Consider the following 16297-nt stretch of genomic DNA (forward strand, 5'->3'; position numbering starts at 1 on the left):
GTACTGCTCACTGGCAGTATAAGTACTCTGTTTGAAAACTGATCTGTCTTTTGAAGGAAGAAAATGCCAGACTTTACAAATACACTTCAACCAGGCTTCTGCCATTTACCTTCTCCTTCTGTGTTTCCTTATGCTGCTTTAAGAGCAGATCCCTGAAGTGAAGTTTTCAGCATCACCTTGTAAATTCTGGGCTTTCCGTCTTGGGTCAAGGTATTTTATTTTCTTAAATGCAGTCATCCTGACTTGTGGCATCTGGGAAGCAGCAAAAACTTAGAACATGGTGTCAAAGTCTTTAAGTGTATATTAATAGGTGTGTCATCAACAAACAACATTTTTTATGTGGATGTTTAGTAAGTTGCTGGGATCTTTAAGAAAAGAAAACCTTTACTGAGATTGTATTTTGAGAATAATAATGAAACAAGGTGATTTTGTATACTTGCTGGATGATATTTAAGTGGTGAAACCCAGAAGTCATATAGATTAAGTACACTCTCAAGTTGTTTGTTTCTCAGTTAAATTAACATGGAATTTTACCATAATATATTACTTACAGTCCTTCCTGTTCCCAGCTATATGTACCATACAGGACCATACATTGGCGCCCGCTGCCATACGCTTGTTACGCACTGTGCGTATCTTTGGTTTGAAAAAATTTGGCTTCATAAGCATGGACTCACATGTACTCACATTGATAGGAGGCTTGTAAAACTTACATCAGTATTTAATTGCCTTTTCTGATAGGTTAAGGAATAAGGAGTGATGTCATAAGAGAAGCTATATTAATCAGCACATTGTATTGTCTTATTGATTCTAATAGGGTACCCAGTTGCTTTACTGTGTCTAATAAAATATCTTTGAAATCACAATTGGAATCACAATAATTATATACCCATGGGTGCACGGAGGAAAAAAGAACATTAAGAAATGTTTTAATTTCTTGCTAATCATTGTAAGTGTATAACTCACCTTGAAACAGACATTTAACAGACCACATCTGTGATGCCAACAGTACAGAGAGGTGTACAGGACCAGGGTTAATTTCTTACAGACTAACTCAATAATTCAATATTTGTAATTATAAAAATATTTTAGCCTTTTCAATACTTGTGGTTATGAATTAGATTTATTCACTTATTTTAACCATTTGTAACCTTACGGAACATTTGTTGTATTGCTAAATAATGTAACATTATTTGCTCCCAGTACAATGTTACTACCAAGAAATTATTAATGCAACTGTAGCCTATTTGAATTCTGCATACGTACATTATATGACACCTGACATCTACTGTAGACTTTATTTGAATTATACAACTAAAATCATGTTATAGAAAACGGCATATTAGATATTACAATAAAGTTTCCTCAGGTGATTGCAGATTTGCAATGTGTCCTTATTGGCTTTTAACAGCAGTGTCTTATCCACACAAGAATGAAGAGCAGGCATCAAGGACACACGGCGATGCACTAGGAATGTGATCAAGATCATTGACATGGATTTTGCCTAGACGTATTTGTAACGCTGTCAGACTTCTCCACACTTTATGTACAATGTACACTTCCACCTTCACACATTTGTATGCATATAAAATGGTCTTAATACTGTAAGTGTTCAGTGGCTACTACTAATCATGTTGAGTTTATTTGTCACAGAGGCGAGCAAAGAGTACTACAAGAAATACATGATTAGAGGAATTCACAGAGCAATTCATTATAAACAAATTATGTACTGGGTCGGGAGTTCTATCAATTTTAAAAGCTTCATAAATATAGTGAAGTGTTACATACTGTACATGGTATACATGTACAATAACTAACAACTACAAAAGCCAATGGCAACTTGAAGCATATGTATTTATATATATAGCCTACAATTGTACGTACTAAAATACATACAGAAGTAGATGTCATCATAAGAAAATAGATTCCAACCAATATACATAGATGGCTTATGGTATTTTTTAAAATTTATAACCAAAAAAAGATTGCAAAATGCACATTAAAAGAGTTGTATATAGTAAGCTGTGGCAAAATATCCCCCTGAATGAGGGTAATTGATTAATGGGGTTTAGTTTTTTTTTTTTTTTTAATCCGTGCCGTCCGATTTTACCCACACGTCAGATAATCGTAAAATAGCATTTTATATGTGAGGTGTTCTAAATAAATGTTCATTCTGCATGACAAAATGCACTATTTCAAATGAAGTTTACAAATTATACACAAAATAGATATTCTCTTTATTTTTTATTTCCATTTGGCTGGTGGGTGAGCCTCCTCCCTGTACACTAGTAGTTTCCATAACAGTGAATTATGCTTCCATTCATTTTTTGACCTCATTAACAAGTTGAGACAGGAATTGATGTATGTGACTTGCAACAATTAAGCTTTTTAATGAGAAATGCGTTCGACTCAATTTCAAAGCATTAACGGATTGATTTAATTAACACATTACATTTGAAAATCATGTGCTACTAAAGGTCTTGTTAGTATACCATGAATTCAATATAATAACACTGGATTTTGAAAGTCCTGCCCAGAGTCCACTAACAGGTTTCAGTTAAGTATTAAAGGCACAAAGAAATTATCAGGGGAGATTGCCCTTATAAAAGTTTACCATAGTAAAAGTATAGCAAAGTGTAATAAAGCATAGCTAAAGTATGGTAAAGCATAGGAAAGCAATGTAAAGAACAGTGAGATAAGGTGAAGTATATTAATAAACATGGTAAACCAGGGTACATTATGGTTAATGCATGGTATTACCATGGAAAAAGCAGGTAAAAGTGCAAAAATACTGTGCAAAAATACCAGTAACTTAATGTCCTGGTATCACAGAGATTGATCTCTGTTTATTGGATACAGTGCTGTGCCATGTTTGTTGTTTTTAATTCTTGATTATGAAAAACTGGATAACATCCTTGAAAAAGATAATTTCATTTTTCAAGTATTATATAATAGCGGTAGAACTCTTGACAAAGTCTTGTAATGTGCTTGATGTCCTTTGTTTCTGGTTGCTAAGAATCACTGGGGTCACAGGGCACACAACAAATAGAAAGAAGTTCCATACACAAATACATGCTTCAAATAAATGAGGCATATAACATTGTAACTGCACACCTATATATTTAATTGAGATGTTAATACAGTGTAATTACACTGTAGTTAAAGAACCTTAATGGAAAGTGTTACAAATAAAACATACATAACATTGAAACAGCTTGTGCCAGTAACCTAATGAAATGCAATCAAGTGCTCCTTTCAATACTCAGAGGACTGGCTATGCTGGGTCATCCAAATTCATTGTCCATATAGGCCTATGTCAGACTGCTCAAACCCAGTCATTGGATATGTTTTCAGATATTGCTGAATTGGGAATGTATGTATTTTCTGTATGATTTTGTTGGATAAAAAGAAAACTAATTTTAGAATCTTCTAAAACTATAAGGGCCTAGTAGCTTTGGAGATTACATTTTTACCAGATCAAACACAGCTGTGTTTCCCTACCAGGACCTCCTGAAGAAACAGACACTGGTTTTCTTTTAGGTATAAAGAGATACCAATCAACATGGAGATGCCAATCCACCTTGTTTTTATGCACATAAGAACATTTTACAAACAAGAGGACATTTGGCCCATCTAAGCCTGTCTGGTTCCTAGTAGCTGATTGATCTCAGAACTTTGTCAGCTTGGATCTTAAGGGATCAGAGTGATCCTGCCTGAACAATGTAAATGGGTAGCCCTTTCACTACCCCCATGTGATCAAGTGTTACCTTGCCTCTGTCCTAAGTTTAATCTCCACTTAATTTCCAACTGTGTCCTCTTATCCTGGTTTTTGTACCGCACACTAGGATTCCCTCATGGCCTCAGCCGTCATGAGGCTGTATGAAGCTACTTCAGATTTCCATCAAAGAGAAATCAGCCACATAACAATAAAACACTAGCTCCATCTTGCAACACCTTTTTACTTACCATTGACTGTAGTAATTTTCCTTGTCTGTTATACCTCTGAAGTTCCGGGGATGAAGCTTTCACAGAGCTCCTCTCCAGACATCCTCCTGGACAAGATTGCTTCCTCTGCTGTAAGCCTCCCCACCGAATCTTTCCTCTACCAGGCTGACATACCTAACCCAGCCCCTGTACCTGTTCCTTCCAGCGTACTTCCAGCTGTTCAGCAACAGGTGAGCTTGTTTTTAGTATCAGTGTTTTCATTTGTCATTGATTTTGTTATGATTATTATTACAGCAGGAGGTGTATATAGCCACATATTTAAAGTAGATATAGTGAAGGCACCCATATGTAACAGTTATTATCATGAGAACTGCTCATTATTATTATGAGAACTGTGGAAGCGCTTGTGCGTTTCAGAATCTTGATACTTGAGATCTGTTGTTTGATTGGTTGGGACATGGCATATTTTGGGGGTAGTTTTCCACCTTTCAAAGTTTGTATATTTCTTGTGCAAGAAAATAATTGTTTAGTTTTTGTCTGTCTGTGAAATTTGGAAAAAGCAGGTACAGTACATAAGTACGTTATAAAAATATTAATTATTACCTTCCAATACTTTTTTTTTTTTTTTTACAATGATGAAGGATTAAAGACTGCAAATTGTTCAAACTGTGCTGTATTGTGTGGTTGTTTTGTCTTTATCAATGAAGTCTAAACTGACACTAAACGTTACCCATGACCTAAGCAAGATTTAAACCCAGATGAAGGGAAAGGATAGGACATTAACTCACTGTGTCATCTGACCTCCAATTATCCCGACATTGGAATTCTCCATATATTCATATTCAGATGCTGCTTTAGCTTTCTCTAGATAATCCATCAGGCTCTCCACCGACATTGCCAGAAGAAGCCAAGCATGCACCTGCTTCTCCAAAAGTAAATCTGGCATTGTCGACAGGGAAGGAATCTGAGATTCAGCTCCAAGAGGTACTAGCCAGCTTGGAGGCTAAACTTTCAGCTGCCGAAAAGGAAAAGATTAGAATTAAAAGTGTGGGTGTAATTATTAAGAAAATATTCATGAGAGGAAAAACAAAACTGCAGAAAAAGGTAATTTTTCTGTACTAAGGAGCAAAAATAGTAGCTATAATATTAATAGCCATCAATAGACTGGTACAATTACATTAAAAAAAAAAATCAGCAACTCAAAGAGTTTAAAAGTTTGTTGCACAGTTTTAAATCTGAGTAACAAAGTAGTTTAATAAATAATTCCATAAATCTTGTGTTGCACTTCCATGAGCTATCTCCCAGGACACTGGACATATTTCCTCACTGAGAGTAGTGAGCGTATGGAATGGCTTACCTAGTCATGTTGCTGAAGCAGAATCACTTGGATCTTTTAAGACCCAACTTGACTAAGTTTTGGGAATAATCAACTACGGTAACTGGATGAGCTTAGATGTGCAAATGGCCTTCATTCTCGTTTGTAAAAGCAGCTCTGTCTCTTTGATGTTTGCAGGAGGTGATGAAGACGCATTCAAGGATAGAAAAGGATTTCCTGAAAGAAAAGGAGGATGAAGCAAAGTCTTACAGAGACCGCTACACACAGCTACATGTAAGCTAGACTATAGCAGAGTGACTGGATGCAAATAGGATCAAATAGTTTATAAGATGGAAGTACCCTACATACAGGACTATTTCAGAAAAGAGGTTGAGCAAATCCAAAAATCTATTAGAAATTCAATTGCAAGGCTTTAATGTGATCTTTTATCAATGTTACTGCCACAACTAACCAAACTGGCAAGTAATAATGCAGATCTATCTTCACCCCTACACCTTGCACTTATACCTTTATCTGTGGTGTCTCTGTAATGGTGGCTGCCAAGACTGGTAGCATTCTAAAATACCCCATCATTACTTGTTTTACATGTTTGGGTATTACTACATATATCTTACCAGGGATACCATGGTATTTAGTAAGAAATTGATCTTGAACGGGGTAAAACAGGCAGCAAATAACCAACACCAGTTTTTTGGCACTTATTAATCTCAATGGTTTCTCAATATTTCCATAATCTTCAAAAGATAATGACACGTTATTTCAGATGACTTTCCATGGCCTGTATGTCCCTGTCATTAGGTGCTAATGTCCTCCTTTCCTTTCCTTTGTTGTGAAAGTATGGGGCTTGCCATAGCTGGTTAACCATACCTAACAGCAGAACTGCATTGGGACTCATGTATTAAAATCAGGCACAGTAAAACATTTTAAAGCAGGGGGCACATCTGATATCAAGCAAGAGTATGATGCAGATGCAGTTTGTGACCTGTAGTGGGTGCCTGTTTGCCACTTTGTGGTATGTGTTGTCTGCCTGTAGGTAATGGGTAGAAGTTGTGCGGGGAAATCTGCCTGTGTCAGAGGCTTTATCCGACATCCCTTTCGATTCACCTGTGTTGTGGTGAGCCAACCTCAGTACTGGAATATCCTAATGCTATTGGCAAAGCCACAAAGCATGTGAACGGTTGGCATTCTCTGTAGTTCCTCTGTTTTTAACAAACAATCTTGCTATTTGATTTGATCTTTTATTTTGTACAATGTGTATTACATATAATTTCTCTTGTGCCTGAATGTAATAGTATGAAGAAGGGGGGACTTAAGCTGTTTTATCGGGCCTGATTTTAATACATGACGAGGCTGGTCTCTTCACCAGCCACAGGAATCCTTGTCCACCCAACGATTCCCAATGCAGCTCTGCTGTGAAGTGTGGTTAACCAGCTATGGCAAGCCCCATACCTTCACAACAAGCAGAAGGAAAGGAGGAGATTAATATTATCAGTAACATTCGGCTTGGTGAATGCCAGTGATCATATTAAGCATGCAGTTTACAGTACTGTAAGTGTGTAACACTTCAGTGTTATTGGTGGTGGTTACTTCTTTTAAATAGTATTTAGTCTTAAATTGCCTCCATTTTTTTTGACGAGAAAAAAACACTGCTCCTATTAAAGGCATCCCTTTATACAGTGGAAAACACATTGCGCAGTCTCTCACTTCCCAAATAAAGTGTTATAAAAGGGGAGCAAAACTAATATTTATAAAATGGCTTGGATAAATTAATTGCTGTGATTGGCTGAACAAGATCACATGACCATGCTGCAAGAATTATCTTAAGGCATGGCTATGACATCATAGACAAACTTACTTACCTGATCTATTAATATTACTATGCCTTAATAGTAACAATTATCTAAACAGTGTTTCTGTAGGTAAAAATTCCAACATACAACTGAAACAGCATTTAAATCACTCAACAGTCTGTTTTTTTTTTTTTCATCTGTTAATAAGAATTACAGAAAAATTGGCAAATATACTGTGGTATTTATTTAGTCAGAGAACAGAACAAAGAAAACTCTGAGGCAAGCAGTTACAGTAACACTATTCAAAAGCCATCTGAGAAATCATCACCCAAGTCTCACTCAGCATGTAATATACTGTACATGCAGCAGCTGCATCTACTTATTAAACTAAATAGCGCCTTATAAAACTGACAAGCAAGTATGCAATTTTTAAACTCGACACAGCAGATACATCTCAGCACTACCTTCCGATTTCAGAAACATATTTAAAACAAAATTAAAATCTCTCCTGCTCTCTGCTGATACACCCGTTGGGCTTTTAAACAAGGTCGGGTTCGGAATAGAATTCTATTGTGCTCGCCATGGATGAGAAGGACTGCAGCACTGCACAAACTGACACTGAGGTCTTTTAGTCCACATATCATCTAATGCTGGTTTACAATCTAAGGAAATTATGCCAGTTACCGACCATCAGTGTGAAAACAGCCTCATAAATTATTCATCAGCTTCTCCTGGAGACTGCAAAGCGTGAATAGGATCATTTCTTACAATAAATAAATAAATAAATACTCGGAAGCCCCGCCTTCGAGTGCCAATGCAGTGCAGTGTTTGGCTGTTCCTTGAATTCTCCCTCAGACATGGGAAATCAGTCTGCTTTCAATTCACAAATGTCACTTTATCTTGAAAAATTTTTTTATAAATGGTAATGTTCAATGTAATGTTTATGGCAAATAAAAAAAAGTACAAAATATATGTTACAAACAGCCTTCAGTGACTATTTTTTCTCAGTGGAAGGATACATAATATATTTCTTATTTTTTTCCTTAAAAAAGCCAGTTTGTGTAATTATTTTCTTATTTCTTTTTTTTTTTTTTTTTTTTTTTTTTTTTGCCATTTTATAAGCGAAATAATCCATTCCAGGGTGTGCAGCAAGACAATTCTTACTGCACCCAGGGTTATTTCTTACATAGCCATTTATTATTTTTAATTAACAAGACAATTGCAAGATTTTTTACAGCCAACAGTAACAACATTTAAAAAATACTGCTACAATTTACACGATCGTACCACAAGGACAGCTTTTTGATCCAGCTTTCGATTTAGTCAGTGAGAAAAAAAGACAGATGTATCTTGTCCTTGGATGGACATGAAAATATTTAAATATATCTGCCAGGTAAGCTAGCAAAGCAAGCCATTTAGCACCTGCAAGCTTTTCAGGCTTTAGTTTTTTATTGCTGATTGGGTCCTTGTTGTCGGCACTTCTTTTGCAGCAGTGTCACTCGATTCGCCTTCATTACTCCCATTTACAACACTTTTCTTCACAAAACTGTCACTTTTTAGATATTTATACAAAGCAACTTTTTGAACCTACTTCACAAAAAAAAAAAAATCATAGAGACTGGACTAAACAATACAGAAGTCCATCCGCTGATTGACTGACATACAAGTTGGTTGCTAGGTAAGGTAACCAGTTCAGAATGTTCAGACACAGACAGGTAGTGCGAAGGAGTCATTGGGAGTTAAAAAATGCCAATAATAATAAATTAACATACCTGTTTCTTAAACTAAAATAATGTTTTAATTGTGCAGGTATTTGTGACCCCATTAAAGGCACTTGTTACCCACAGTTTAAGAATCGCTGCAATAGAGAATATTCATTTGTATATAAATCGACACACAGGTAATCAGTTAATGAAACTCAAAATAAAGCATAAGGCATTATGCTGCTTTTTCTGAAGAAGCTTCCTGTGTTTGGGCACAGCTTGCTGGCCAGCGAGGCAGAACCTCTGGGAGACTTGTTGGAATCCACTAAGGTGCGGGAGACACCTGGTCATCCAGTATAAACAAACATGTCAGTAGTGTTCAGTTTGTTATCACCTACTGTGCTGTGAGGACCTCCACTTCAGGAGGAACTTTCCTAGGCAGAGTGTCAAAGACCGTTAGTTTCTTCTTTTTTCTTTTTAATTTATATTTACTATGGTTCATAAATATTGGTCAAATGTATCAACATCTTTCAGCCAACGTTCAATTTGTTGTTAATGTTACAAAACTGGTAACAAGTTACTTATTGGTACAGTAAGTAGGGGACACAGCTCATTTGCATACCTTTGACAATTGGTTAGATACAATCTCTGGATAACTTGATGTTAATGACAGGAAATAAGCTGATGAGGGGGTGAAATGACCCAACAAGTGCAGCACTAACTGAATGCATGACTTGAAACAGAGATTTCTTTAACCAAGTGCAGTACCAGATATCATATAAATATCATATAAATACAAATATGTTTAATATAATGTGTTTCTTTCAAAACTAGACATTTGAGACCTTATAACAAATGGAAGTGAATAGTAGGCATACTTCGAATGGCATTTGACTGATTATGCAACACAGACAAAAGAGATGTTTGTGATCTCCTTTTGTTTTTGTGTTAATTTTTAGATTAAATTAATATTTTACGTTTTATTTTTTATTGTGAATTATTTCTTTATTTATTTATTTACATTTATAGGTGCCTTTCATCACAAGGACCTCAAGACACTTTACAACATTTTACAATATTATACAAAATTTAAAAGGCAAAGAATACCTAAAAACAGTTAACAAGACAGTCTAAAATTATACACAGTCAGTGTTAAAATTATGGTAAAGAAGCCATTTTATTAAAATGTGTTTTTAATGCTGTTTTAAAAGTAGAAAGATTATTTTTTGACTGAAGATGGTAGAGCATTCCACAACATTGGGGCTTTACAAGAGAAGGCCCTCCCTCCTGCACCATCTTTATTCACTCTCGGAACAACCGCCCCACATCCTGCGATCTTAGAGTATGACTTGAATTGTAAGGCGTCAACAACGCCTGTTATTAACTTGGTGGTAATCAACTAGGGCTTTATACGTTAAAAGCAGAATCTTATAATCAATTCTAAAATGCACAGGGAGACAGTGCAAAGAAGCTAAGAGAGGGGTAATATGCTCTTTTTTTTTGGTTTTAGCTAGAATTCTGGCAGCAGTGTTTTGAACTAGCTGCAAACAAGACACCACACATTTAGAAATACCAATAAACAGAGCATTACAATAATCTATTCTGGATGAAACAAAGGCATTCACAGTCAGGTACAAAGAGAATGGCAACATATATAAAAAAAAAATAACAAGGGGCCTAAAATAAAACCCTGATTTTGCCAGTTTTACACTAGCACTCCAGGGCTGGCTTCTTTCATTTACCATCGCAGCTTACAGACCCCATTGTGCATGACTTTGCGATTGAGTATCTGTGGCACTGTGGTTACCAAAGTAATGGATTATGTCTCACTTAAGATGACTAGATATGACCTATTCCACAGAAATGGTCACAAGAGATGTATGAGACACTTCACATGTAGTATTTAAACTCAATACAGTGGGCTGAGTTTTTAAGGCTTGCTGTTCTTTCTTGTCTGCTTCAGTACAAAATGTGTTTTCCTAATTTGACTCAGAAGTATGCTGCCATACAGAGTTCAAACGGCAAAATTCTGGGAAGAAAATATGAGTCAAGGGAAATGACTTGGGGCATTGAGTGAAGCTGATTAACGAACCATGAATATCTTCACAGGAACAAACATTTTGAACAGCTGTATTGAATTGCAAATAGCCTTTCCTGGTGAATTTGGGGGTTAGTTTTAGCCCCTTGATTCCACATTTTTCTTGCACAGTTTGAAGGCATCGGTAGAAAGAAGAATAACTTGAAATAGAAAATGTACTAAAAATAGAAAATGACAGACAGACTTTGGAATGTTGTTAATAATATTGAGAATCACTGGTGGCATGAAGCATTGCAGCTAGCAGGGGGTGTCCTGGCTAAGTTTTTTGCATATTTTGTGCACCACATCCCACTGCGGCCTTGTGCCCTGTATGATGCCAGCAGCTTGTGACGCCCCTTCCCAGGAATCCAGCAACATAATCAGCTGACTTTGTGCTCTCCCCCCAGGCTGCTTAGCTCCGGCTGGAGTTATTTATTTGCTTGTTTTGGCTTTTAGCTAAAATACAAGATGCTTTATATTATTTATGTAGTTTTTATATTACTGTCTTTTGTTGAGAGAGATTTTTCTCTTGTGTGTTTTTCTGTTTTTTAGTGACTACGCACAGGCTTGTCTGCAATGTGGTGCAACAGCCCACATGCAACAAGAGCAGCTCAGCAGCCCTGCGTGGGACCAAGATACTCACTTCGGTTGTGATTGCTTGCAATCTCTTCCACAGTACCTTGATGCCATTTTGGTGACAGCTTTAGCATCGCCATTATGAAGGCTGTTAGTACCATTCTAACAAGCAGGCTTACCTGCAGTCTTGTGTGTGGTACTGACTGAGTAGTTTTGCCAGTGGCTTTTACAGGTGGGCATCCCTGTACCTTACCACTCTCGATAATTGCGAACCAGTGGACCTGTACCGTACTGGTACCGAGGTCACCAACTCACTCCGTTCATGACCCGATACCGTACTGGGACTGAACCGGGACCAAGGTTACCACACCGGTACCGACCAGGTATGAAAGTCACCACACTTATACCAAACAGACCCTACCATACCGACCTGGTGCTAAAGTCACCGAACCAATCCATTACCGTCACGGTTTCTACCTGGTCCTACATGGCCTGTTACCAACTGGTGTTCATTTTACCGGACCGGTACCAAACTGGTCGCCCAGTGGATTGCTATAAGCAGATTAAGGCAGCACCTGTACAAATGTATCTGTACACTGCATTGCTTGTTCCTTGCATCCTGCCCAGGTTCTATTCCTGTGAGAAATGCAAGGCCAGTCTGCTTATTGAGGACAAACACGGCAGGTGGTCTTCCTGGTTAGGGCCAGAGCACGACAAGGAGGTACTGCCTAATTGCAGCTTCTGTGAGTGAGTCCCTTTTTCGAAATGCATGGTTCTGTGCCAAGCGAGAGCGGACGACCCACACGGGAAAGTAGCCCAGGCAGAAAACTGTCCTCATCCTCCTCTGCTTCTTCTTCTCCTCCCCTGAGGAAGAAGACATGTCACCATTCCAAGCGATCAGCAGAGCAAATGGAGAAGCTCTGGTCAGTTTCCCACTAGGGTACTGTTCTTGCAGAATTACTGCAGGAGTGTTTGGTGCTGCCTGCCCCACCTGTCCTCTCGGGGGCCCCAGGGGGCTACGAACGCAGATTGAAAACAGGAGAACACACTGTCCATTGCCGCCTCTGAGGAGGTGGGCAAACATTTCCTGACTGAGGACATGGAGTCTGACAGCACATTCCTGCAGTTAAGCTCTCCCTGTCGGCAGAGCTTCTACCACTGATCAAGAGGGCCGCTGCAATATTGCAAGTGCCCTGATCTACAGAAGCCGAAACAAGCAGTCGATTTTCAACGATGAGCCTACTGCTTCTCACATGGCCCCCTCAGTTCACCAGAATTTTCATTTTGAAATCCAGACTTCCTGGTATCATGGATGGATACCCTATATAGGGTGCATAATGTGAAGAAGCTGGGCTTGGCCCAATTTCCAATGGTTGAGGCTTCTATTGCCGCCTTGGTCCAGGCGCCTAATTTAACACTCCTGTCCAAGGATACCTGCCCCAATAAGCAGTGCTGGGTCGATGAGGTGATCCTCAAACAAGCCTATTCAGCCAGTGCATTCGCCGCAAGGTTAGGCAACTATAACAGCATTCTTGTAGCCTAACAGTGCCATTTGCTGGACCCTTTTTGAGAGCCACAGGCTCTCACCACAACAGTTGGATGAGCTGCGCCTGGTTAACAAGAAGCTGCTCTGTGTGTCCAAGCTCAATGGACAGGCTGTGGGTAGGAACCTGGCTGCACTGGTAGCTGCACATAGGCAGCTTTGGCTTTGCCAGACACGTGTGCCTGACTGGAACAAAGCACTGCTGTTAGATGCCACATTACACCAGGGCATACGTTTTGTCCTGTGGTGGACGAGATGCTGCAGCTCTCTCATCGCATGGGAGAATCCACAAAGGAGCTGGTTCACCTGCTTCCCAAGCGACCACCTCCGGTGAGTAAACCAGTGGCAAAGTGTCACCCTAGGCCACAGCAGTCTCAAAGATTGGCACAGCCAGCTGCACCCGCTGCCAGAGGTGATGTTCGGGACCAGCCCTCAGATGCTCGCCGTGAAGGCTGTAATAGGTTCCGCCACCCTGTGCAGAGACAGAAGCCGCAGGCAGCAGCCCAAGGAGTTTGCTGCCACAGGAGTATTGGCTTAAGTGCACCTCAGACATCTGGGTGCTTACTACTGTTCATACTGACTACTCTCTGCAATTCAAACTTGGTCCCCCTCCCTTTCAGGGTGTGACTCCAGCATCAGTCATTGACCCGCAGAATGCCGCAGTGGTGTCTCAGGAGGTAGCAGCTCAGCAGAAAAAATGGACTATTCACATGACAGACCCCCTCCAGGTACTTCCTAGTACCAAAATGGTGGCCTCAGACCTATCCTCAACCTCAGACAGGTCAACCTGTCTTTAAGCCAAAGGAGGTTCAAAATGTTGACTATACAGCAGCTGCTGCAGTCAGTCAAGCCAGGCGACTGGTTCACCATGGTGGACCTCAAAGACCCCTATTTCCACATCCCCATAAGACCAGTGGACATGAAGTACCTGCGGTTTGCCTTTCAGAGAACAGCATACGAGTTTCATGTCTTGCCAATTGTCCTCTTCCTAGCTCCCCATACCTTCTCAGAGTGTATGGAAGCTATCCTGGCCCCATTGAGGCTCAAAGGCATGAGAGTGCTCAATTATCTGGACAACTGGCTTATTTGTGCTAAGTCTCCATGTCACAAAGACGGCTGCAGTGGGTGACGTTAGACCAGAAACAGGAAATAAACGACAGAGAGAGGTGGAGTTTGGTGGAGCTGAGCGAATGGTTTCGCTCAGCATTTAAAAAATGAACAGATATCCAGAAAATTACAGACACAAACACAGGACACGGCACTGGTAACCAAAATAAACAGACAAACAAAACGGACTAACGCTTAAACAAATAATGGACTACAAACAAACACGGTGAGCTTCTATTTTTTAACTATTACTATTATTCTTATTATTTTTACCTCCGTCTCCAATCCTGTTCTCCACTCACCGAACACACAACCCTAAGTGGGTGAAAACATGTAGCTTTTATGCAGCTGTACCGTGACTCGATTGCTAATCAATCATTCAATTGGAGTCGCGGTACAACTGCGCGTAAAGTGCAATTCCCCGTGCTCACATATTATTACGTTTTACTTGCACGTGAAGTGCTGTGCAATCCTCGTGCCTAAATACAAATATACATTTTAAACACTTGTGTTACACAGACCCGTTTATATCCCGTGTACCAATGACTATACACCAACATTAACACACAACAAAATACACATAGGGGCGGGCACTTTGTCACACTCCATCACAGGCAGAGGCCCACATAGAACTTGTCACCGGCCACCTTCAATGGGTAGGCCTTATGGTGAATCATGTGATGAGCCAGCTCACGCCTTCCCAGACAGCCTCCTATCTAGGAGTGTGCTTAGACTCCAGGGCAAAGCTGTACAATCTGTCGGATGGCAGTGCAGAGAATAGCCGTCTGCGTGGAGCTCTTTAAGCTCAGCAGAGTGCTAAAGATAGTGATGTTCCAGATAGTGATGTTTTGGGTCTGATGGCAGCAGCTTCCCAGACCATTACTGGGTCTCCTGCACATGCGCCCTCTGCAGGCCTGCTTTAACTGCAGGGTTTTTTCAGCCCACGTTGAATTCAGCCGCCTATTACCAGTGTCTCATCACTATCTAAAGGCACTATCTTAGTGGAAACAGCCAGCCCATCTACGCCTAGGCTTAGTACTGGGTAGTGTCACCAGAAGAGAGGTCATCACCACTGACAGGTCCAGCCTGAGCTGGGGTGCTGCGTGGAATGGCCGGGGTTTACAAGGTGTTTGGATCCCTCAGTGCAGGGTCTCAACATCAATGTTTTAGAGCTGCAGTCAGTTTACAGGGCCTCGGAGAATTTTTTGCAAGAGGTTCAAGGGAGGAATGTGCTTGTCTGTACAGACAACACAACAGTGGTGGCTTACTTCAGTCACCATGGCAGCCTCATGTTGCCCAGTCTCCGTTGTGTGGCCCGCAAGCTTTTGCTCTGGGCACACGAGAACCTCCTCTCACTGCCAGGCAGTACATCTGCCTGAGGTAACAGACTAGGTGGCGGAACTCCTCTCAGGGAGAGTCCCCAGCAGCTCAGTGGAGGCTTCTCCCCAAGGTGATAAGCCTTATTTGGGAAAGGTTCGGGAGAACAGAGATAGATCTCTTTGCCTCCCAGGAATCGACCCACTGTCCCCTCTGGTTCTCCATAATAGGAGATGGGGACCCACTGGCAATAGATGCCTTGGCACACCAGTGGCCGAGACTTCTGTTACACACCTTCCCACTGCTCACCCTTGCATCTGTTGTGTCTGATGAAAATCAAATAATAGCCCCTTATTGGCCCAGGAGACTGGTTTTCAACCCTGATACAGCTCCTGAGCAGCCAGTCGTGGAAACTGTCAGGCACAGGGGACTTGATGGTATCCTGACCCATCGAGCCTGCAGCTCTGGGTCTGGCCCCTGAATGGCTTCTTTTGAATGCCAGAGCATCGTCCATGCGTTCCCGCTACAAGTGGGGTGTTTTCCAGATATGGTTTCTGCCTCGTGGGTTTGATACCATAACCTGTCTAATGGCAGTTATACTATAGACTTTTCTGACGAGGGGAAATACCACTCCAAGTTGAAGGTCTATCTGGCAGTGATTTTGACTTGAGTGGCTCACTCCCTAGTGGGACAAGTTTTGAAAATTTTTGAAAGGGGATTGGCGGCTTCGGCCACCTATGAAGGACTTTGTTCCTCTCTGGAGACTAAAAGTGCTGCTTAATGCACTTCCTGAAGCCTGCATTTGAGCCCATGCATTTGTATCACATAAAGTGGTACCACCTCTACAAAGCGGGTGACTGAGATGCAGGCATTCTTTTTTTTTTGTTTTTAAATTTTGAATCG

The sequence above is a fragment of the Polyodon spathula genome, chromosome 7 (assembly GCF_017654505.1).
Source record: "Polyodon spathula isolate WHYD16114869_AA chromosome 7, ASM1765450v1, whole genome shotgun sequence".
Taxonomy (NCBI): Eukaryota; Metazoa; Chordata; class Actinopteri; order Acipenseriformes; family Polyodontidae; genus Polyodon; species Polyodon spathula.